This window comes from Phoca vitulina, unplaced genomic scaffold (genome assembly GCF_004348235.1).
Source record: "Phoca vitulina isolate PV1807 unplaced genomic scaffold, GSC_HSeal_1.0 scaffold3, whole genome shotgun sequence".
Taxonomy (NCBI): domain Eukaryota; kingdom Metazoa; phylum Chordata; class Mammalia; order Carnivora; family Phocidae; genus Phoca; species Phoca vitulina.
The window spans coordinates 70,184,548-70,210,421 of record NW_022589706.1 but is presented as its reverse complement, the minus strand read 5'-3'; the positions used below and the strand labels follow the sequence as shown (position 1 = coordinate 70,210,421).

Below are 25,874 nucleotides of genomic sequence, written 5' to 3'. Positions count from 1 at the left end.
TACATAAAGAACTTACACAACTCAATAACAAAAAAATCTGATTACAAATGGGCAGATGGTCGAAATAGACATTTTTTCAAAGACATACAGATGGCCAACAGGCACACGAAAACATGGGCGGCACCACTAATTATCAGGGAAATGCAAATCAAATCCACAATGAGATATCATCTCACACTTGTCAGAACAGCTATTATTACAAAGACGAGAAATAAAAAGTGTTGCTGAAGATGTGGAAAAAAAGGGAAGCTTCATGAACAATTGGTGGGAATGTAAACTGGTGCAGGCAATATGGAAACAGTATGGAGGCTCCGCAAAAAATTAAAAATAGAACTACCATATGATCCAGACCATATGATTCCACTACCAGATACCTATCCAAGGAAAACAAAAACACTAATTTGAAAAGATATATGCACCCTTATGTTCACTGGAGCATTATTTACAATAGGCAAGATATGGAAACATCAGCATCCATTGTTGGATGGATGAAGAAAATGTGGTGTATATGTACATACACACACACACACACACACACTAAAATACCACTCAGCTCTAAAAAGGAATGATATTTTGCCATTTGTGATAACATAGATGAATCCTGAGGGTATTATGCTAAGTGAAATAAGTCAGAAAGAGAAAGACAAATACCTCATGATTTCACTTATGTGTGGAGTTTAAAAAACAAAAAACAAAATCCAGACTAATAGACACAGAGAACAGATTGACGGTTGTCAATGGTAGAAAATGGGTGAAGGGAATTAAGAAGTAGAAACTTTCAGTTATAAAATAAATAAGTCATGCAGATGTAATGTACAGCATGGGGAATATGGTCAAAAACAGTGTATTAACTTTGCAAGGTGACAGATGGTAGCTGGACCTATTACAGTGACTATCTCCTAATGTGTACAAATGTCAAATCACTATATTGTATACCTGAAACTAATATAATATTGTATGCCAATTATACCTCAATAAAAAAATAGACTATAAAAAAAAGTACAACTTTAAATAGCATAATATTTAGAAAAATCTATCTAATATTTTTTTTCTACATAATGGTTAGAATATTAATAGGTTCTGATATATATGTAATATTTATTAGCCATTAATACAATATTTTATTATTTTAATCATTTTTCACCAGTGAACAATATTGGACAACTAAAGTAATGAAGTATTAAGGATATGTAAGCATATAAGAGTTTTATTTCAACATACTATAAAATTTTACTAGTTGTATTGTCTTGGACAATTTATATAACCCCTCTGTGCCACAGTTTCATCCTCTAGGGATAATGTAAGAATCTACTACATTGAGTTGTGATAATTAAATAATAAAATATTTGTAAAACTTTTTGAATAATAGCTTATCTTTAATATAAAGCTTATCTTTAAGTTTTTATTTTTATTTTTATTTTTATTTTTTTAAAGATTTTATTTATTTATCTGACAGAGAGAGACACAGCGAGAGAGAGAACACAAGCAGGGGGAGTGGGAGAGGGAGAAGCAGGCTTTCCACTGAGCAGGGAGCCCGATGCGGGGCTCGATCCCAGGACCCTGGGATCATGACCTGAGCCGAAGGCAGACGCTTAACGACTGAGCCACCCAGGCGCCCCTATCTTTAAGCTTTTAAAACTTAAAATTAAAAAAAAAAATTATCAGCACATCAAATCACTGTGCAGTGCTGAAATGCCCTAATAATAATAGCTAGGCTATCACTCACTCATATGTATACAACAATACAAAGCAAAAGTTCCTTAATCTTATATTTCCAATATCATTATAAGATTTCTGGAACAAATATGTTCTTTTTAAAATGTCTTTTATATGTCCTACAGTGGGCAATATAATGCTGGTAAAGCAAATGTTTAATGAATTCCTATTGAAATGCACATTTTTATATATTTGAAAATTAACAGTGGGTCTTACTCTACTCTTATTTTTCTAAAAATGATATACCTCTAATCAATCGCTAAATGATATGCCTTAGTATATTAAAGAAAATACTTTAATAACATTATACAAAAGTATTAAATGCAATTAATAAAACATAAAGCCATATCTTTATTGAGAAAATTCAAAGATGGAATTGTTAAATTATCACTGAGCTTCTAGTGATAAAATATATTTTATGAATATATAAAATATATTCATTATTTTTTTCACCTTTATTGAGGTATAGTTAACACACAACAATTTTACATATTTAATATATACATTATGATGGAATTGAACATATGCGTATACTCATAATACCATCACCACAATGAAGACAGTAAATATACCTATCACCACCAAAATATTTCTGGGTCCACTTTTTTGTTCTTATGCATAAGAACACTTAACATGAGATATACCCTCCTAACAAGATTTTAAATGTACAGTAACATCCTGTTCATTTATTTTTGATGAGTACACATAACATTAACAGCCAGAACTTGAAATAGCTATTTATGAAACAGCTTTGAAAAGTAAGGTAAGATTTTCCAAAGATTAAAAAGTACCAATATTAAAAATATATATGTGTGTGGCACTTTCACTTCCAGCGAAGATAAGTCACAGGGACCATATTTAACAATACACTAAAACAACTAGAAACTGTACAAAATATATGAAAAAACAGTCTTAAATTTTTTGACATCAGGATATAAAGGACAGTGATACCTGGGGGACAAGAAACAAACAAGGTGAGCCCAACAACTGTCATAGCTTACAACCTAAAGAACACTTCTAGACCATGGTAAAGGACAGGAGACTGGACAGTCCAGCATACCCCCAAGTGACTCCTCCTTATGTACTCAGCAGAGTACTCATTAGTCTATGTGTGTGAGTACAGTATCTATAAAGCTGGAGACAGAAACACATGAAAGTTGTAGACATATCATTTACTAAGGTTTACTTAAGGCTGAGGCTATTGGCTATCTTAATACCAAAATGGAAAACCTCATAATAGGGCATTAACTACTTAGAAGAGTTTGCAAAAGAAGAGTAAACTTGAAAAAAGTGGCATTAGAAACTACTAAAAATGAAATACGTAGAGGAAAAAAATAACTGAAAAAAATAGAGCATTAGTAACTCATAGGAAAACCAAGAAATCTATACTTATATAGTTGGAATCCACAAAGAAGGGAGGAGCAGTGCTGCCTGTTCCTGGCGTTTGAGGTGTTGGTGGGCAGGAATCAAGGATCAGGTAATTCAGTTCATTGAGCCAAGGTGGCAGGTTGTGAAGGACTGAATTCAGCTGGTTAGCAGATGTACTAAACCTGATATAAAAGAATTTCAGAAGACTGCCATGGCAACAGCAATAGGAGGTGCTATAATGGGATTCATTGGCTTTTTTTGTGAAGTTGATCTATATCCCTATTAATAACATCATTGTTGGTGGCTGAATATTTTTTAGAAGTTTTTCATCTTGGGAATTAGTGAACAAGTGAGTATTGGAGAAGTTCATGGAGTAAAAATTTGCCTATGTATTTTGTGTTTTTCTTTGTTTTCTTTCAAGATGTTTCATATTTCTAAATTAAAATTATTTCAAAATAAAAAAAGAAGACAGGAGCAGAAAAATATAATGGTTCATTTTTTCCCAAATTTGATGAAAACTATAAACCCATGGATTCAAAAAACTTAACAAACCTCAAGTTCAAGAGATATGTGAAGAATCAGACCAAGGCACATCATAATCAAATTGCTAAAAACCAAGGAAAAGGAGAACATCTTAAAAACAAAGGGAAGAAAGATAAACATTGTATACAGAGGAACAAAGATAAAGAACAAGCTGATTTATCATCAGAAACAATGCAAGCCAGAAGACAATGGATCAACATTTTTAAAGTACTGAAAAAGAAACTGTCAACTAATGATTTTTTTACCCAGTAAAAATAACATTCAAAAATAAAACTAAAATCAAGACATTATATACAAAAGATTTAAAAATTAATCACCAGGCAGACCTACAGGTATAAAGAGAATGATCCAAATATAAGTATGGACTGGCACAAGTGAATGAAGAGCCTTAGGAATGAAAAATATGTGGATAAATATAACATATATTTCATATTAAAGGTCTTTATAACACAATTGACTAAAGAGAAAAATAATGATGTAGTGTGGGGTTTTAACATATCCAGAAGTAAAATATATGGCAACAATAACACACAGGCCATGAAAGAAGAAATGGGGGAACAATGATATCAGATTTCTATACTATTTTAAAGAGCTGTAATATCACCTGAAGGTTAATTCTGATAAGTTAAATATGAATAATATTAAATCCTAAAGCAACCTCTAAAATAATAAAGTCAATAAATAAGTCAACCAAAAGGCAACAAAGAATCAAAACAAATGCTCAATTAATCCAAAAGGAAGCAAAACAAGAAAACAAAGACAAACAGAAAAGAAATAGCAGGATGGTAGATTTAAATTCAATCATATCAAAACCACTTTAAATACAAATGATCTTAACCAAATTAAAAGACAGAAACATTTAGATTGGATTAAGATTTTTATTTTTTTATTTTTTTAAAGATTTTATTTATTTATTTGTCAGAGAGAGAGTGCACAAGCAGGGGGAGCTGCAGGCAGTGGGAGAAACAGGCTTCCTGCTGAGCAAGGAGCCTGATGCCAGGCTGGATCCCAGGACCATGAGGATCATGACCTGAGCTGAAGGCAGATGCTTTACCAACTGAGCCACCCAAGCACCCTGGATTAAGAGTTTTAAAAAGCAACATCCAATTATATGCTGCTTATAAGACATATACTTTAAACACAAAAATACAAATATGTTATAATAAAAGAATGGAAAACAAGATACTGTGCTTGTGCTAATCAAAGCAAAACTGGATTGACTATATTAATATCAGGCAAAGTAAATTTCTGAACAAAGAATATTACCTTTCCTGAGCAAATTATTATTACCAGATATAGAGAAGACCATCTCACAGTGATTAAAGGGGGCAATGCAGGAGAACAAAAAATTGTAAATATTTAACAACAGATCTGCAAAAACACATACAACAAAACCAGACTGGACTTCAAAGAGAAGAAGACAATTCTACAATTATAGAAAGAAATCTCAACACCTCTCTCACAATAATTGATAGAACATACATACAGGAATTCAATAAAGATGTAAAAGATTTGAACATCACTGTTACCCAAACTGACACTATTGATAATTATAGAGCACATCAACGAACAACAGCACAACACACATTCCTGTCAAGTTAATACAGAACCTTTACCATGACAGACCAATTCTAGGTTAAAATTCTGAGGAACCTAGAAATAAAAGGAAAATGCCTGAACCTGAAAACACCATGTATGAAAAATCTACAGCCAATATTATACTTAATGGTGATGACTGTTAAGATCAGGAACATGTCTGGGACACCTGGGTGGCTCAGTCGGTTAAGCATCTGCCTTCGGCTCAGGTCATGATCCCAGGGTCCTGGGATCAAGTCCCGCATCAGGCTCCTTCCTCAGCGGGGAGCCTGCTTCTCCCTCTGCCTGCTGCTCTCCCTGCTTGTGTGCTCTCTCTCTCTTGCTCACTCTGTCTCTCAAATAAATAAATAAAATCTTTTAAAAAAAAAAGATCAGGAACATGTCAAGAATGTTCACTCTCATCACTTCCATTCAACATTGTCCTAGAGATATTAGCTGATCCAATAAACCAGAAAAAATGTCATCCAAAATTGAAGAAATAAAATTTGATTTACCAGTAGATGATATGATTATCATCTATGAAGAAAATCCAACAGAATCCACACAAAAGCCACTAGAACTAAAAAGTTTTTGCAAGGTTTCAGGATACAAGGTTGAACAGATCAAAGAGACAAACTGATCAACATCATTAGTCATTAGAGAAATGCAAATTAAAACCACAACGAGACACTACTATGCACATGTTTCAATGTCTAAAATATTTTTTTTAATGACACATAAAGCATTGCTGAAGATGTAGAACAATTGGGACTCTCATATACTACCAGTGAGTGAGTAAAATGGTATAACTATTTTAGAAAACAAATTGGCAGTTTTTTAAAAGTTAAACATATATTTATTATATATGAACCAGCTGTTCCACTTCTAAGTCTTTACCCAAAATTTATAAAAGCATATATCCATACAAAGACTTGAATAATAATGGTCATAGAGGCTTAATTTCTAATAATTAAAAACTAGAAACAATCCAAATGCCCAGCAATTTATGAATAGGTAAAAAAAAAAAAAAGTCAATGTATATTCATATGATGGAATACTACTCAGCAATAAAAAAAAACAATGAACTACTGATAAACCCTGAAATATAGATGCCATAATATTATGGCTGAGTTAAAGAAGCAAGACCAAAATGGAATATATAGTGTATGATTCCATATATAGAAGTCTAGAAAATGCAAACTAATGTAGTGACAAGATAATCCACATTTGCCTGGGGCTGGAGTTTGCAAACAGGAAATGTGGGAGGGAGGAACTACAAAGAAGCAAATGAGAATTGATGTGGGGGAGATAATCATTATCTTGATGGTTATTATGGTTCATACATACAACAAATGTACAAATTGTACAATTTAAATATGTACAGTTTACTGTATGTCATGTATATCATGATAAAGCTGTTAAAATGCACATGTAAATTATTTTGACTGATTCTGTTGGTCATTTATGACTGTTGCAAAAATCTTACCAGTTAGAGTTAAAAAAAATCCACCTGACACCTGAAAAAAAAAAAAAAAAACCCACAAATGTTACAACTATCTTCATATTATGCAGCATGGCATGGAAGAAAGCAGAGCAGGTAAAAACATAGGAGATCTGTGTTCTAGTTCTGGTTTTGTAATGGACTGGCTCACTGACTACAGTTAAATCACTGAACCATTCAAGCCTTCAGTTTACTCACCTATAAAGTGAAAGGGCTGTACAAGATCATTGGTCCTCAGCCTTGTCTGGATTTATGGAACATTTTGGAGTATTGGTTTTTAGGACTGGGCAACTGGAGGAATTAAAGAATCACCAACAAAATTCTTTGTAGATCAACAATAATTAAAGCACAATCCTTCCTTATTCCAATACCACACAGTAATTTTTAAACAATCTACACTGAACATTCCATCTCCTTGCCTTTCTACTGTGTCATTTTGCCCTTATATTGCTCTGTTATATACACAAATGGTAAAGTTCTCATATGTTCCAGGAAATATGTTTTCTTTCCTTGAAACTGTCTTGACCTTACCATTGCATTTTGCTATTTACTGCCAGGATTTGTGCCCAATGCAACAACATACGACACATCTACTTAAAAGATGTTCTAGGAATACTGTATATGGAGAGTATTAATTAACAAAATTGAAGTATATGTTTCTCAAAATTGAACAGTATTCCAGTGAAGCAGTGAATACCACTGATTTACATAATCTGAAAGGTCTGTTTCAGATCACTATTTTAAATCTGTAAAATTTGAAAAATCTTATCGATCATTCTTGTTTGATGCTTTAGAGATAATGTCTATATGCTATGAGTCACAGCTAACACACAATAAGTGTAAATTCTGCTCACCTATGAGACACTAGTAGTTTTGTAATTCTGAACTATCTTAGCCAATTTTTGCTTAAAGACCCTTTTTCTCTTTCTAATACATTTCAGTTTGGGATAAGACTTTATTCTGTGGTTAGGCGTGGCAAACCTCTAAGAATTCCAGCCAATTCTTTATACTTAGAAAGACTGCATAAATAATAGTCCCTATTAAAGAGGGATGAGGGCTTCCTTTGACAATACTGAAATAAATTTGTCTCTCTCTTTTTCAAAAACGAATAAGGGTTGCATTACTTTAAAGCTTAATTATTGGTATTATTTTTAAAAACCAAATGGTATTATTTTTTAAGTCAAAATATTGAATTACTCTTGGGCCACATTTGAGGAGTTATTTTTCTACTGGAGGTTAAAGTTAAAGCGAAAAATATTTGCCTCCCTCTCCCTATCTTTTTGGAAGTTTTATTTGGAAGTTTTCATTTTTAAGCTGATAAAGAAGAGAGAAATTTAGTATTCAGGGAAAATTGTCTCCTAAACTCAAGGTCCACATCCAATTATAACTTAGGATACTTAGAGCCTTTAGAAATGCCAATAACCTTATTTGGGTTAAAATATTTGGCACTTGTGTTTATAAAAGCCTTCTAAGCAAAATTTTAATATATCTATGACATTATCTCTGCTTTCAGTAAGTTTGGAATATATTATGAACTAAATATTTTGTGTATATATAATGTTATCTCCTAGACTATAATGAAACCAGTGTCTCCTTAATTTATTAATATAACTGCATTTTCAAATTTTATTTTTTTTTAAAGATTTTATTTATTTATTTATTTGAGAGAGAGAATGAGAGAGAGAGCTTGAGATGGGGGAGGGTCAGAGGGAGAAGCAGACTCCCCGCTGAGCAGGGAGCCCGATGCGGGACTCGATCCCGGGACTCCAGGATCATGACCTGAGCCGAAGGCAGTCGCTTAACCAACTGAGCCACTCAGGTGCCCCTCAAATTTTATTCTTATTAAAGTAATTTTAGCCCTTATTATTGTGAAAATACTTCAGAGAGCAATGAACTCTTCTCTATGACTAAGCCTTCTTAGGTTTGCTTTATTACCACCAAACATCTCTCATTAACTCTTATTTTTAATCATGCCTTCAAAAAAATAAAAATTAAGGGGACCTCAAAGCTGATGAATTTGGAGTTACTCTCTAAGATTTTGTATTTTTGTTGTGGTTTTGGTTTTCATTTCTTTTGTTTGGTTTTGCTGTTTGCGTGTGCCTTTTTCCTGTAACTCTTCTCCTGACCCAGTATCAATTTGTCCAACCCCCTTCTCATTGGGTTGTCCCAATACTGGAAGTGGATGCTATAACAAAAAACAAGCCTTTCATTCTCTTACAACTGTTTTTGGAAATAGAATGTAAAATAACTGGAAACTAAAGAAAATATTTTCAAAGGAATAAGTCTCTTTGGTTAGGAATTCTCCCAATTGGTTAATATATAACCAAATATTTTGGGTAAGTGGAGCTTCTAAAGTACATTAGGTAGTGGACATGGGCTTTGATAGAACTAGGATCCAGTCCAAGTTCTTCAACTACTAGCTGATTGACTTCGGTAGAGTCGTTTCATTTCGCTAAATTTTAATGTTCTGACCTCAAAACTTGAGCAAATTATAACTATTCAAGGTGGTTATTGAAAACTTATTATTACCCAATGATGAAAGCCTTTAAATGATAACTGCTATATAATAAACACTCAATAAATGTTAAATAACAATATTTTTGCATCTAGCTCCAGAACATGGTAACAATGCTTGTAGTATATAAGTATATTTTAGTTTGTATTGGGTGGATGAATTAACTTATCCTTCTTAGTTTAGATAAAAGCTGACATAGCCTGGGTTCATTACAATCTCTATGATCTACATATATTACTGATAATCTAGTTCTTCTTTGGGTCAAATTTTCATATACTCATAGATAAGTTCACATTTCTCATCATTCATGCAGCTTTAATATGATTTTTTTACTTCACCCATTTCCAAGACATACTAAGCTCTTAGAGGACTTCTAAAAACTCAGTTATACAAGGTGAAAAAAATCGGGGGCCAGTTTAAGCCTAGGTTCATAGATATTAACAATTTAGAGAATGTAGAATACATTTTAAAAGCTAAATGGTCTAATTGGTTTAACAGAAAAATAAGCTTAACATAAAAAAGAGGGTTGGGGGACACCTGGATGGCTCAGTCAGTTAAGCATCTGCCTTCAGCTCAAGTCATGATCCCAGAGTCCTGGGATCAAGTCCCACATCGGGCTCCTTGCTTAGCAGGGAGCCTGCTTGTCCCTCTCCCTCTGTCTGCCACTCCCCCCGCTTGTGCTCTCTCTCTCTCTGACAAATAAATACATTAATTAAAAAAAAAAAGAGGGTTGGAAGAAGGAGCAAAATATAGAAAAAAATTAATAGAAGCAAGAATCTGAAAAATAAAGAAAAAAGTGCAAGACTCATTTTTAAAAAGAAAAATAAGTGTAAATCCACACAAAAATTCTGAAAAGCAATGAAAATGAAAGTGATAAAAATAATACAAAAGGATTTTGTGAGGGTGTCAACCTCTGCCTGTACAGGATCTTTCTTTTTGTCCATATTGTCTATTGCCTAAGAGAGGTAAAGTAGTAAAATTTGTAATTTTGGTTATTACCCCATTTATAACTCAAGATTTATGCAAATGTGTTAGATGCTTTTCACATTAGTGGAAATGGGTAGAAAACTGAACTGATCTTGGTATTAACATCTCACTATCTCATTATTTATTCTATTGGCACCTAATTTAATACCAAGACTAAACAGAAGGACATGTCAAACAAGATTTCCAAACAAACAAGATTATGATGCTTTATGAACTGCAAACAAATACCTAATTAGATAGTTTTAAAAGGAAAGATCCAATCAGAGGAATGTAAGCTCTTCCTCAATGAAGATTTTGATGAAACTCCAAAGAAAATTGCCCCATCATTCACATCCCTAGGAGTTTTTTATTTGCTGCTGGTAAATTATAACTCTATGTAAGTAATTTTTTAACATTATTTCCATAATAACAATGAGCAAACAAATCAAGCAATCTGGTAAAATGATACCTTATGGCAGCAGTATGGCATTTTCTTGTTTGGCATATATGTAATCCCATCTCAAAAAACACACTTTAATGAATTAAAATATTGTTATTAATTAAATAATGTCTTCTTGAATTTGTATGTGTTCTCTCTGCCTAAAATTTCCTTCACCTCCCTCTCCACTCCTTTTTTGACAAATAGTCCTACTTATCCCTCAACATTCTGCCCAGGAGAGTTTACTTTTTTGAAGTACTTGCTTTAGCTTCCTATGAGAATTAGGCACTTTTCTATACAATTGCTCTATTTTATATATGCTCCTATTTTTAAATAAATCAATCCTTTTTACTATTTATGTGTTTACATTTCTAGCTCCTCTATAAGACTGTAAACTCCTTGAGATCAATGAACTTGTCTTCTTCATTTTTGATTCCTTGGAGCTTGACACACACTCTCAAATGGTAGTTGATCTGAAGATAATATGCTGGATTTACACACTGCCCTTTTTTTAAGGTGTTCTGACACTCTTAAAATTTATACACAGTGACAGTGTTAGTAGGCATTATATTGTTTTGTCATCAGAAGAAAATAGTTAAATATATTGTCTTAATTCATCTAGACTGTGCTAAAGTACATAGAACAACAAGTTAATATACCTACTAAAACCTTTCTGGTATGAAGGGCTACAGCTTTATGTCTAACATTAAAGAGAACAGTCTTTCTTCCTCTTAACTGAACTGAGATGAGCCTCTGTTTGAAATGGGGTTAGGATAGGGAAGAGAATGTAGTAAAAACCCTCTTAGAATAAAGAGAGAGTAAGTTGTTACTAACATAAAGGGCATAATTAAAGCAGTTTCAACCAGAGCTATGCTATTTCCACTCTTTCTCATTCCTTTGGTTCTTGCTACAACAGCCCTAATTCTTAACTTCTTCATTATAGACAGATTATAGACTATATGATAGAATAGGAAGGAATGACAGAGATGAGAGGAAGATCATATGCTCCACAACTTAGGAAAGGATATTTTATGAATATTCGAGAATGGGGTGGGGAATGGTCACTGAAAGTGACATCATATAAATGGTGGGGGTGGGGCAAGGGAAGCAGCATTTAAATGGAAGAGAAGCTGAAGAAAGTAGCAACTGGGTTAAAAAAAAAAGAAAAAAAAAGAAACAAATAGAGGTAGTAAGGTAAGACTCTAAGATGGAGACTGGGACCAGTAGAATCATCAGACCTCAATGAATCTAACATCTAGTATCCCACTTCTCATTATGGAAGGAAGATAGACAAGAAAGAGTTAAATTCCTCTTAAAATTAACAATAGGAGGCTTAAGTCCTAGTATTCCTGACTTTTTAATATAAAGTTCTTTAAACAAAAAGAAGCTGTGTGAGAACAGGTATAAGAAGAAGAAAAATCAATATAGAAGTGAATAAATGAAGAGTGACCTTCAGCTCATTTTTGTAAATCACTGTTGACAATTTCAGTGAACTGGATTTGATAACTCAGGTTTGAGTCCCTAATTTGTCCAAGTCCCTAATTTCTGTTGATCTTAGAGTTAAGACTCACTGTTGTTAAACTAACCACAGACTTTTTTTTTTTTAAAGATTTTATTTATTTATTTGACAGAGAGAGAGACAGTGAGAGAGGGAACACAAGTAGGGGGAGTGGGAGAGGGAAAAGCAGGCTTCCCGCCAAGCAGGGGAGCCTGATGTGGGGCTTGATCCCAGAACCCTGGAATCATGACCTGAGCCGAAGGCAGACGCTTAACGACTGAGCCACCCAGGCACCCCCAGACTTTTTTTTTTGCTTTATTTTCCAAAAGATACATACGAATGATTAAAAATAATACCTAATTAAGTTAAATTATTCTCATAAATACTGTGGTTCAAAAGTTTCAGACAAAACTCTGTGACGGTAAAATTTATTCTGTATACGTAAACTCAGTGAGATGGATCTGTGTACTTAAGTATACATCAATACCCCAAGTGAGGGTTTCTACAGGAAGAGTGAGTTTACAATTTAATGGCGTAGAAAAAATACAAATGATTTTACAAGCAAGAATCTTGAAAGAAAATTCTAAGTGGATGAGGGCAAAAACCTCAGTTTGAGAGAATAATTTACAACACCTAGATTGACAATAGTTTCTGACCTTGAATTCTGAAAACAGAACTAGGAAATGAAACACTATCAGTTTTAAATGAGAACTTTACAGTAACTAGTTACTACATTTTAGAATCATTGACTTTCACAGTAAAGGCATATGTAATCAAGATCATTTAATAAGAGCCTTGAAAAATTAATAGAAATATTATAGAGAGTTATTTTTATAAACAATATATTATGATTTATTTTATAATGCTACAAATTTATTTCTATCTCTTATATAAACATGGATTTACATAAAAATTGAAATTTAAATCTGTCCAAATTTGAACCAGAGAAAATTGTGTCCCTTACAATAAAGGTGCATCTATTTATTCTGATCTTTATGGGTCTCAACAGAAATGAGAGCTTTGTCAGACATCTCAATACACTTGCGTAGCCATACGTATCTGCACAACAGATCTCACTGGCTTCATCTTTGGTCTGTGAGACCTTCAGTGATACATCAAGAATGACTTAAGAGTGTTCTATGAAGAAGTATTCACATATTTTACATTTTTTTAAGCAAGATAATTTAATTATTTAACTCAAAGTATAAGAAAATAACTATTTTAGGAATATATCTTGGTCAGGGAAGACCTTACATTAAAAACTATAGAATATCATCTCCCTAGGTAGCAAGCCACTTCCCTATCCTTAACCAATTCTCTTTCTTGAGTTTTCAGAAAATAACAACAAAAATATTTTGGTGTTGAATGGTGACCTTCAGCACAAATTGAAAACCTTAATTTTATTCTTAAGCAAAAATATATATTTGCTTCCAGCTAAGGGTTGTTAGAAAAAAATCAACAGCCACACAAAGACCCTTTTTAATTTATGATATTTTTAAAAATGACAGAGTGAAACAAGGTTAACTTGCTCCCACTATATCTATCCCGAATAGCAAACACTGTGATAGGAAAGGTCAAGAATCCTGCTTGAGTATAGTAGTACAATTAAAGTTAAAGCTTTCTCCTTGCCAGATTGTGGGTAGACAATTGCAGTGTTCAAAATCAACCATAATACACTTTTAATTTAGTGATGTGAGTATTGTGAGTTGTAATTATAAACTGCTATTTATTGACCTTCACAGAGGGAAAACAAAAATTCATTTGCTTTGTGTTTTCAAACCCCTGGCCAGGAGCCCTAAAGGAATTATGTGTTCATAAAGTAAAGTACTATGTTCTGGAGTAATCCTTATTACTACATGAATACATAAATCATTTCTATATTTTGTAATGCCCTAAATAATAGGGCATTTAATCTGTACAGAGATTACCACAATATACAAAAATTTCAGCTACAGAAGGTACAACATAAAATCTCAGTGGTATGGTTAAAAAAAACACAAAGAGTTGAATAACACACTTCTAAGCTGATGAACCTTTTCCTTGGGAATAATACCTACAAACTCCCTGCTAATTTAGCATGAGATGTGCTCCGTTTGGAAAATAATCACTGTGTCAAATCTGCTTTAATGTATTAAAAAATATGAAATGAAAATTAACTACCCAATCTATACAGGTGACCATAAGCAAAATTTAAACAACACTCAAAATAAAATAAAACAAACCTATGGAATGGGAGAAGATATTTGCAAATGACATATCAGATAAAGGGCTAGTATCCAAAATCTATAAAGAACTTATCCAACTCAACACCCAAAAAACAAATAATCTGGTCAAGAAATGGGCAGAAGACATAAACAGACACTTCTCCAAAGAAGACATACAAATGGCCAAGAGACACATGAAAAAATGCTCCACATCATTTGTCATCAAGGAAATACAAATCAAAACCACAATGAGATACCACCTTACACCAGTTAGAATGGCTGAAATTAACAAGATAGGGAACAACAAATATTGGCGAGAATGTGGAGAAAGGGGAACCCTCTTACACTGTTGGTGGGAATGCAAGCTGGTACAGCCACTCTGGAAAACAGTATGGAGGTTCCTCAAGAAGTTAAAAATAGAGCTACACTATGACCCAGCAATTGCACTACTGGGTATTTACCCCAAAGATACAAATGTAGTGAAAAGAAGGGGCACCTGTACTGTTCATAGCAGCAATGTCCACAATAGCAGCAATGTTCATAGCAGCAGTGTCCACAAGAGTCAAACTGTGGAAGGAGCCGAGATGTCCTTCAACAGATGAATGGATAAAGAAGATATGGTTCCTATATACAATGGAATATTACTCAGCCATCAGAAAGGATGAATACCTACCATTTACATAGAACTGATGGGTACTATGCTAAGCGAAATAAGTCAATCAGAGAAACAATTATCATATGGTTTCACTCTTAAGTGGAATATAAGAAATAGCACAGAGAATCATAGGGGAAGGGAGGGAAAACTGAATGGGAAGAAATCAGAGAGGGAGATAAACCATGAGAGACTCTTGACTCCAGGAAACAAACTGAGGGCTGCTAGAGGGGAGGTGGGTGGGGGGATGAGGTAACAGGGTGATAGGCATTAAGGAGGGCACGTGATGTGATGAAAAGTGGGTGCTACACGCAACTAATGAATCACTGAACACTACACCAAAAATTAATGATGTACTATATGCTAGCTAACTGAATTTAAATTAAAAAAAATAAAAGCCACCACACACAATCATTCAAAGCTTCCTTGGGATTAAATACTAGATATAATCAGATACATATGTAAAGCACCTAGAGAAGAGACTAAGACTTAGTTGGGGTTTGATATAATTGGATTTAAATTTTAAATTTATCAATATGAAAAACAAAAATAACTTCAAATGCTTCCTGTAGAAAGTGTATGTCAGAGATAAGGAAGGAAATAAAAGTGTAATTTTAGGTTTTATGGCTTTCTATACTGGAAGAGTATTTGATTTCTTAGGAAAAAGACATATGGAGGGTATTTGTGATCATTCCTCATTTTACATTTCTTGGAGCTTTTGGCTAGAAAAGATGACAAATACACCTGATTAAATGTTTTACTTTAAAACATCTGCTTTACTACGTTAGAAAACATGTAAACTAACATGATGGATACTTAACATAGTATACTCCTTGGCTGAGTTCTGTAGGAAGTTCCACATGCTCAAACTCTACTTTTACCTCCATATCTGTAAGGTAGAAGAAAGTAGGTCTAATGCTTCAATGTGTAAATACATGTAATTTTCTGGGAAAACTAGTGTAGGTTTCAAGACTTGCATCATATAATTTTTCTAAAATATTAAGAAAATATTTTAAAGGACTCAAACATTTTTCAAAAGCTTAAAAATTGATGAGCACTTTAAAATCTCACTATTGAATGAGATATGTAAAGAACACTCACTAAAATATTTTTACAAAGATATGCACAAAGAATATTCAGTAAAACTGTGTAAATTGTATTAGAACAAATTATAAATATGGTATATAAATATGTATATAAAACATACATCCACAATATAGTAAAATACTTGTATCTTTGAAAAGTAAAAAAGTAAATGTTCTATTTCAATGAAAGTGCATAAACCAAACTTATGTACACAATGATGGCAAACATCAAAAAATATTAACTGAAAAAAGTAAGTTATATAAATACCATGTAGGCTCTATCACACATATAAAATTTTTAAATGTAAAATAATAGATAAATATTTATGATAAATACATATATGGTAAAATAGGTATGAGGAATAAAGGAGGAAAATGGATCAGGGAGGTGTGTATATTGAGCTTCAAAAGTTTCTTAATGTAATATTCTTTTTTAAGGAGATCCAATATATTAAACTCTTGATAACAAAAAAATTGGCTGCCTGATGTGCACTTTTTTTCTAGATTATTCTCTCTCCTTTTTTTTAATATCATATATTTTTAAAAAGAACAAAATAGGGGCATCTTGGGTGGCTCAGTCAGCTGGACATCTGCCTTTGGCTCAGGTCATGATCTCAGGGTCCTGGGATTGAGCCCCATATTGGGCTCCCTGCTCATCGGGGAGCCTGGTTCTCCCTCTCCCCTGCCCCTGCTCATGCTCTCTCTCACTACCTCTCTCTCTCCCTCTCTCTGTCTAATAAATAAATAAAATCTTTTTTAAAAAATAACAAAATAATGAGGTTAGTGTACAATTTTACTAGTTCTAGAAAAACTTTCAGGAAATATATTTCAGATTCAAAGAATTCCGAATTTCAAATAAGCCCCGCTTATTCTAGGCTTTCAAAGGCCTATGATAATTGTATTTCCACTAGAAGTCAAAACAAGACAAAAGAAAGGAAAAACAGCGACAATATTTGTAAAATGATTTGGAACTAAACTTAAGAACCTAATAATGATCATAAATAACAATTGTAAGTGTTATATATTACTGAAGTTAATTTTTCTCCATTCCAGATGGATATGTTAGTAGTTCTCAAATTTTGTCACCCATCATAGAGGTCGGGAACTTTTGTACAATATCCAGGCCTGTCTTGCCTCTGGAAGAATATCTGTTCACTCTATTATCTTGACCATACCATATTTGCCTTTTCAACATCTACATCACTATATCACATTACATATAAATGGAGTTATTTTCTGCCTTAGGCCAAAATTTTTGTTCAAACTACTATAATATGGTCAGTACCTTCTAGGCCTTAAAGCATTCAGGGCTCCTCAGAGAAACAGAACCAACAGGAGATATATACATATAGTAAGTAACACACACACACACACACTCTGGATATGGAGAGAGAGACTGATTGATTGACTGACTTTAAGGAATTGGCTCACTCAATTATAGAAACTTAACAAGTCCAAAACATGCTAGGTAGGCCAGAAAGATGAAAACCAATGGAACAGTTGCAATCTGAGTCCAGAGGTGATATACTGGCAGAATTTCCTCTACTTCACTGAAGATCATTTTTTTCCTATGAAGCCCTTCAACTGATTGGATGGGGCCCAACCACAATATGAAGGATAATTTGCTTTATTCAAAGTTTACTGATTGAAGTGTTAACCTCATCTAAAAACTGCTTTCACAGAAACATCTATAATAATGTTTGACTAAATATCTGAGTATCATGACCTATCTGCATTGACACATAAAATTAACCATCACAAATGAATATATATTTCAGTTAACACAGAATAAAATCTAGGGTAGGCAAGGTGTATATATTCACATCTGGGGGAGGACAAAGCTTAATGTTCAAAGAAAAAAGAATAGAAAGGGGAAAAGACAATATAATAATTAACATGGGTAATCAACCAAAACCTAGAATTCTGGAAAGCAAAATAATAAGACTTTCATATTTCTTTTTTCATGCAGTGGTACTTTTTACTTTGAGGTTGTTTAAGTAAATACTAAAAGTAAATTGTAAGCAGTGTTTAGGGATGGTTTAAACTAACATTTGGCAATATATTAAGTTATGCTAATATACATTTAAGAGTGCTCATGTCACAATGCATACTTCACTTAGACTTTGACATACATGTATACTAAATTATTTGTAACAATTATAAAAATTTCCATGTTTATACTTGTGTCATAAAGATCTCTATACTTCTTACAACCTATGGACTTTTATATGCTTTAACTCTTTTTTCATAAAGGTTAAAATTTGGCATATTGTAATATAATTATATGTGAATAAATGATTTAAAAAATAAAAATTGTTTTCAAATATAGTATTTCTTCCTTCAAATAAAGCACCTACTTTAAAATTAATGGTCCTGAAATAAAAAGTGCTTCAGTTTCAAAACAGAAGCTGAAATCACTGGAATTAAAACAAACTTGCATCAGTTTCCTATTATGGTTCTTTAACTGCCAGGTGCATGAAGCATAGGAAGCATATACTTTCTGCTGATACCCGTCAAAGGTATTTTATTCACATTTCTGGCATAACACCTATCACATAGGTTTTTTTCCTTAGATATTTATATGACTATCTTCTCCAGTAGATTTTGAACTCTGTGGTCTCTGAATTTCCAAAACACTAGGTACAGACCCAGATACGTAGAAAACTTCTCAATATAGGTTTGATAAGGGAATAAAATGAACTAAATGATAATTACATTTACCTGAAACTATCCATGCTCCATAGAGAAGTAAAAATTAATTGAAATTATTGATGTATGAAACAGAAATAACTCAATCTAGGTAATCTACTGTAAAAGGGATTTTATTACATAATAAAATAGAAGACAAAAATACTAAAAACGGTAGTACTTAGCACACTAGGCCTCTCCTTCTTTCCAGGCAGTTCCTAAAGAGACTGTGAACCACTGTGACTAATCAGAGAAGTTTAAAAATTACCATTAAAGACTAATCCCCAAATTTTGCAGATAAGGTTTTTGAGGTAGAATCTATTTAGATGAATTGACCAAGGTCACAGATTTAATTCAGTGACTGACCCAGGAGTAGAACTTGGGTCATCTGATTCACTGATTCATCTGTTGTCACCATGCATATCATTGAGACTAATAATTTTGCAAAATTTTGCTTCCCTAAGACTTTATTTGGGGAATAAAATGAACAATAATTTAAAGATACAAACATTTCACTCTCATGTGAAAATGAAGATATGATCATTTTTAGCCAGGAGAACTTTTTGGCATAGTTGAAATATACCAATTATGTTGGAAGGAAAGTACTTCCAGCTATTTCTAACCACAAAGTTCATGCCTGATTTCATCATTTCCCTTTATGTCATCACCTCATAGTGAAAAATAGCTTCATTTATTCTGGGTGTTGAAATTATTTGCAAAAACAATGTTACAAAGACAGAAATATTATTTTTATTTCAAAGCAATAAAAATGTGTAGTAGATAAATTTCTTTAAGGGAGAGGGGGCAAGAGTTCAACACAAACTCCTATATGCCGATTAACACAGGCTCATCCCAATTAAATTTTGGATATACTTTCTTTCACATTCTCTCAATATATATTCTTATACCTTCTCTGAGAAGAAAATGTCATGTTTCCTGAGAAACTCAGGTAAAGATTCACATCAATCTTGAATTTACAAACTACCTGTATGATACTCCTAGCCCAAAGCTGATGCTCAATATATTATTGTGGAAAAAAATTTTAAATGAATGAATAAGTAAATGAATACTAAATTATACTTTTCTCTGTAATAAGACAGTTCTTCTTCAAGTCAGCTAAATACTCAACTTGATTTGTGTATGTGGATGAAGCCTGCATTCTCTTGATGCATTTGAAGGTAATATATTTCCCTTTACATATTTATTTATTCATTCTAGGTATATTTACTATACAAGGCACAGAGCTAAATGACTGAGATATAAACCCCGCCTTCAAGTTCCTTATAATCTAGCAGATAGACATAAATAATGCAATGGAAAATGTGACAAGTGCTATAAAAAAAGCATAGTTAATGTATCATAAAGAATTCTGTGATGAAGAGAAGACAGGATTAGGGAAGGGCTCTTGGAGTTCAAGTCATTTGAACTTGGTTTTAAAGAATAGTCAGAAATTGAGGTGATAAACAGGAGGAAGAGAAAATAAAAACAGGGAGAATAATGTGAACAAGCCTGAAGGTAAAACATAGAATATATACAGACAACAATAAGAGGTTCATGTTGGTTGCAGGGAGTGCGGAAAATAACGCTAGAAAGACAGGTTAAAGACAGGCGGATATATTAATGCCTAATAAATAAAGCAGAAGATAACTACTGAAGGATTTTAGGCACAAATCTTGCCTAACGTATCTGTGATTTAAAACAACAGTGTGTCTAATTTAGATAAGAGGGAGAAGATATAGGAAACAGGATGACTAGTTAGGGGGTTATCACAACAGGCCATCAAAGAGATAGTGAGAAATAAACTTGTATTTCCTATTAATGTACAGTACTTTACATATTGCTGTAATTTACATATTGTTCGTTATTCCACACATAAAGTATAACTGTTAATACATGACATAGATCCCAGAAGTGAGACACATATTTGATCCTTTGTTTTATTTTTTTAAAGATTTATTTAATTATTGGGGTGGGAGCAGAGGGAGAGGGAGAGAATCCTCAAGCAGACTCCCTGCTAGGGGGATAGCCCAATGTGGGGCTCAATCCAGGACCCTGAGATCGTGACCTGAGCCAAAATCAAGTTGGATGCTTAACTGACTGAGCCACCTAGGTGGCTTTTAGAGCCACACCTCACACATATCTTTTCTTTTTCATTAATGCAAGTGACTTTGAGTTCTCTGACTTTTCTCCGAGTTACAACCTCTACAGTATCTAATGTATTCAGTAGACACCGATATTACATGTTTAAATTTAGTGGAAAGAAGAGAAGACCTCTTAATGATCAAACTCTACCAGTCTCTCACAAGATTTTACTTTTAAAATAGATTCCAAAAAACATAAGAAACAACAAAAGTTGGTAATGATGTGGAGAAATAAGAACCACCATACATTGTTAGTGGGAATACAAACTGGTGCAGTCACTGTGGAAGACAGTATGGAGGCTCTTCAAAAAATTAAAAATAGAACTACCCTATGATTTAGTAAATGCACTACTGGGTATTTACCCAAAATATAAGAAAACCTGAATTCAAAATGATACGTGCAACCCTATGCTTACTGCAGTATTATTTACAATAGTCAAGATATGGAGGCAACTCAAATGTCCATCATTAGATGAATAATTAACATGTGGTAGTGATATATATATACATATATATAATGGAATATTATTCAGCCATAAAAAAAGAATGAAAAAAAGAATGAAATCGCCATTTGCAGTAAGATGGATGGATCTACAGACCATAGTACTAAGTGAAATAAGCCAGTCAAAGAAAGACAAATATCATATGATTTCATTTATATGTGGAATTTAAGAAACAAAACAAAAAAGCAAAGGTGGGGGGAGGTGGAGACAAACCAAGAAATAGACTCTTAACTATAGAGAACAAACTGATGGTTACAGAGTACGTGCGGGGATGGGTGAAATAGGTGAAGGGGATTAAGAGTACACGTATCCTGATGAGCACTGGGTGATATATGGAATTGTTGAATTACTGTATTTTACACCTGAAACTAATATAATATATATGTTAACTACACTGGAATTAAAATTTTAAATAAATAAATAAATAAATAAATAAAATAGATCCAAACTGATATGTAAGACTATTTAAGATTTTTCCTTGTAGAATTGGATGTTAATACCAAATTTCTCATGGGAGTGTGATTTCCCGTTCTTATAGAGCTATATCTTTCCTAAAGGTATTATGGAAAAAATGTAATTCCCAATACACACTGTGTAATATTACATATAAGTCTCTAATGTGAGTTTATTTTAGATTATTTATAATTTTTCCCTACTCATTTCCAAAAACGCTAGACAGATTTTTTTCTAGGAGAGCTGCCAAAAAGTTCATTTTATTGCTTCCATTGAGAAATACCTTTAGCACTTTACAAAGAAAACTTTTCATTGTAATATAATTTAGGAACTTGGAAAGATGGGAGAAAGTTCTAAATTTCTGATGTGTCATCCACCAACTGATGGTAACTCATTTCCTAATCAGTGATCTATACAAATGATATGATCTTTATAAAACTGCTCATTAAGAATTTTTTTAAAAATGCATAATGTGGCAGCAATTTGTCTTTTGCTAAAAAGAAAAATCTCTGTGACTTAATCAAGAATATCATAGGCATATTAATATCATATAATTTACTATTATACTGTGGTATCAAACAGTGACCTAAAGTTTAATAAGTTCCCCACATAAAACAAAATTTACCTTAAGTTTCCTCTTATGGGCTAGATGAGGACACATTTAGAGACCTCCTACCGTTTTCTCCTGTCTTACTTCCCAGGTCATGAGTGCTTGCTTTCAGAGCCCCAGTCACATTGGTCTCTTATTTCCTGAAGCATGTGTTCCTCCCTATTTCAGGATATTCCCATATTCTATTCCTTCTGACTGGAACACTCTTCCTCCAATGTATTCCTTGATGCTGTCTCCTCATTCTCCAGATTTCTCCTCTACATCACTCCTTCAAGACACCTCCCCAGGCCCAACTCTAGGCCTAGTACCCAGATTACAGGCTCTCCTGACACCTTGTACTTTTCCTGCCTACATTCTTTCCAGTTGCAATCAAATAATCTATTCTATAGTGGACTGTTTGAGGGATATAAGAGTATTAGAAAGTAAGTTTGTTGATGAATATAAGAATACTGTAATACAACTTTTGCGAAAGCAGGGAAATGTCTCTATTTTTCACCTAGCACTTATTAGGTGAAAAGTATTTTGTCTGTAAAACTCAGTGAATCCTTATTGGATAAATGCATTAAAATATTACTCCAAATTATTAAAAAATTAGAGGTATTATTTTTTCTTACACATAAATTCCAGTGCGCTTCAAAGTGATGAGCTCTATTAGGCTTTTTCTAGTTGTTCCACTGACTATAATTGAGAAATAATTTCCCTTAAAATTGTTTTAATTAATTGAGATTAAATGTAGTACTATAAAAAGCAGCACTAATTTTCATTCCTCAATCATGAAGTTGTAAAATACCGATGGCTAGAAGCACAACAGAATCTCCACCATATAGGAAACATATATATTAGATGACGTTTAGAAGTCAACAATTTAGAAAGGATTTATTTTTTAATACTATAGTTCTGCTTTTTGTGAGTTTTGGGGTAACAGAAAAAAATATGAATAATTGAAAAGTAAGTCAGAGACATTGTAGAAGTGCAGATTTAATGTGAATGTTCCCCATGGTACATAAAACTACAGCATTAATGTGTACATAAGATTCTCATAATATTTTTCAGAGATAAACATAATGGATTTTTAGTTATGCTTATGTTTCATTTTACCAATAAAACTGTATGTATATGGAGTATCAATAGTTAGGTTCTTAAAGTTTGAAAAAATTTATATCAAGAGACCTATAAGGTATTGGCCAAATTTACTATTGTGCTTAATACCCACTTCCACCAATCTAGGTGCTCTTCTTTATATTCCTCTCTGTACTAACATGAATAACAGAATTAGGAAATCAAGTGACCACCAAGTGGAAAAAGATACACATGTTATTGTTTTGTCATTGTTTAAGGTATGAAAAAACATTTTTTATGACTTGTCTAAAGGCATTCAAGTCTCACTAATACTACCAGAGCAAACAGCATGTAATTTGTTATCAGCCATATTTCTCAAAAAAAGTCACACCATTTATACACATTTTTGTAGCACTGTGATATAGTGCTATTTCTCTTAAACACTAGGAGGTATTTCTGAGAAATCTAATTATGTTTTGGCTGTGGCCAAAGTGTGCATCCCATGGTTTAGTGCAATTTTATTCAATTTATTTGCAATTATATTGTTTTGTAATATTGTCTTTGCCCATAATCATTATTTTAATTTCATTAAGCAAGAAAGAGTCAGTAGTCTTGACTTTTGCAAAAGTAGTATAATTTAACTTTCCAAAATTATGGAGTATTTAAAAAAAAGGATCCCATATATACCTTAAACATTTTCTATTTATAAAAGAAGACAAACCTTTGAGAAGAAAATTAAAAGATAACCTGTAGCTTTTCTTTTCCGGATGCTAAAAATCACTCACAAAGACGAGATAATGGTTTCCAACAATACACCCAATGGGCAAATTACTTGTGTCAGTATATCTTCTGATATAGGAGATAATAATACATGGAAATTTTAATACATAAGTGAAAAAATAATCCTAAAAATTGGGTATCCTAATAATGTGATGTCTATGATAGTAACTAAAAATGAAGATATTATAAGATATTCATTAATAATTCATTGGGGGGAATAAATATGTGTATATATATATATATATATATATATATATATATTGCGTGCATGTGTTTTGTGGTGTCCATGAAAATGCATCTCTCCCATTGGTCTCCCCAAATTTTCTAAGGCCTCTGCTGTATCTAAAATTCTGCCAATCCAACCCTTTTTATTCTTTCTCTCCTCCCTTCCCTTATTTCTGCCCAGGAATCAGACCTGCATCATTGTCTGTGACTCTCCCTGCTTTCTTTGGACTCTTCTCCTTCTTTCCTCACAGACAGACATTCACTTAATATATCTCTGCATAACTAATTCTGAAATGGCATTTGCTTTTCAGAAGACAAGATCTAATGTATATATGCATACACACAATCACATATACCATATATTCATAAGTAGATAGAAACAGAGATAAATGAACAGGTATGTATATGTGTATATGTGTATGTGTGTGTATATATGCAATCCTATAAATGAGTAGGGGATAAGTGACAAAATATGATAGGAATAAGTACTTCCATATATATAACTTTTTCTCACACATTCTGGTTATGTGTACTGTTCTCATTTTTATGCTTAAAATGACATAGAACATTTCATTAAAGCTTGGATTAGCAAGCAATATGTAGATTAGTAATATGTAAATTTGCTAACCAAAGCATGATAGATAGTAAGGTAATGTTGATACTAGTAACAGAATTTTCAGATGTGCTATAAAAAACAATTATACAGCATAAGCATTATTATTTCTATTAAAACTTTCACTTCTAGGGTATCTATGTTTGGTAGCCAAGAATATAAAAGTAGTTTTCTACTATTATAAATTCCATGAAAGAAAATTTTATCTGTCTTTGTACTGTTGTGTTCTTAAGGGTTATGACACTTAAGAATGAATAATAAATTGAATGATGAATGAATAAATTAATGAATGAATGAATCCAGAGAAATTCAATCATGACTAGCAAAAGCCTCACGTTTATAAACAACGTATGTTTTTAACTAAGAAAGCAGAACATGAGGTAGCCTAATTCTGGCTTTGCCTCTGTGCTTCATCTCTGGTTATAATAAACTCCAAATACTTCCAACTCATCTTCTACACCCTCCAAAGCCTAATTTTCCAGGTTCACTTTAAAATAAATACTTAGGCTATTCTTATATTTGGGCCAAGTAGAATTATTCTGTGAATATACTCTTCTATACGTAGTTTCCATGAATTAACTCTCGGTCTTTTCTCAGCCTGGATGTTCCATATTCTCAGTAAGAGTCATCATTTAAGCATTAGATCAAAGTTGAACTCCTGTATGAAGCATTCATCCACACATTTACTGAAATGGGTGTTCTTTCTTTATAACACTCACAGTATTTGCTTCACTTCTAAT

At 32.8% G+C, this 25,874-nt stretch overlaps 1 protein-coding gene and 1 pseudogene across 4 annotated transcripts in view; one reads left to right on the top strand and one right to left on the bottom strand.

The window, feature by feature from the left end:
- Window positions 1-25,874, bottom strand: part of GRID2 (glutamate ionotropic receptor delta type subunit 2) — a 1,428,484-nt gene that overhangs the window by 1,268,015 nt on the left and 134,595 nt on the right. The window lies entirely within an intron of this gene.
- Window positions 821-3,523, top strand: LOC116628709 (annotated as a pseudogene).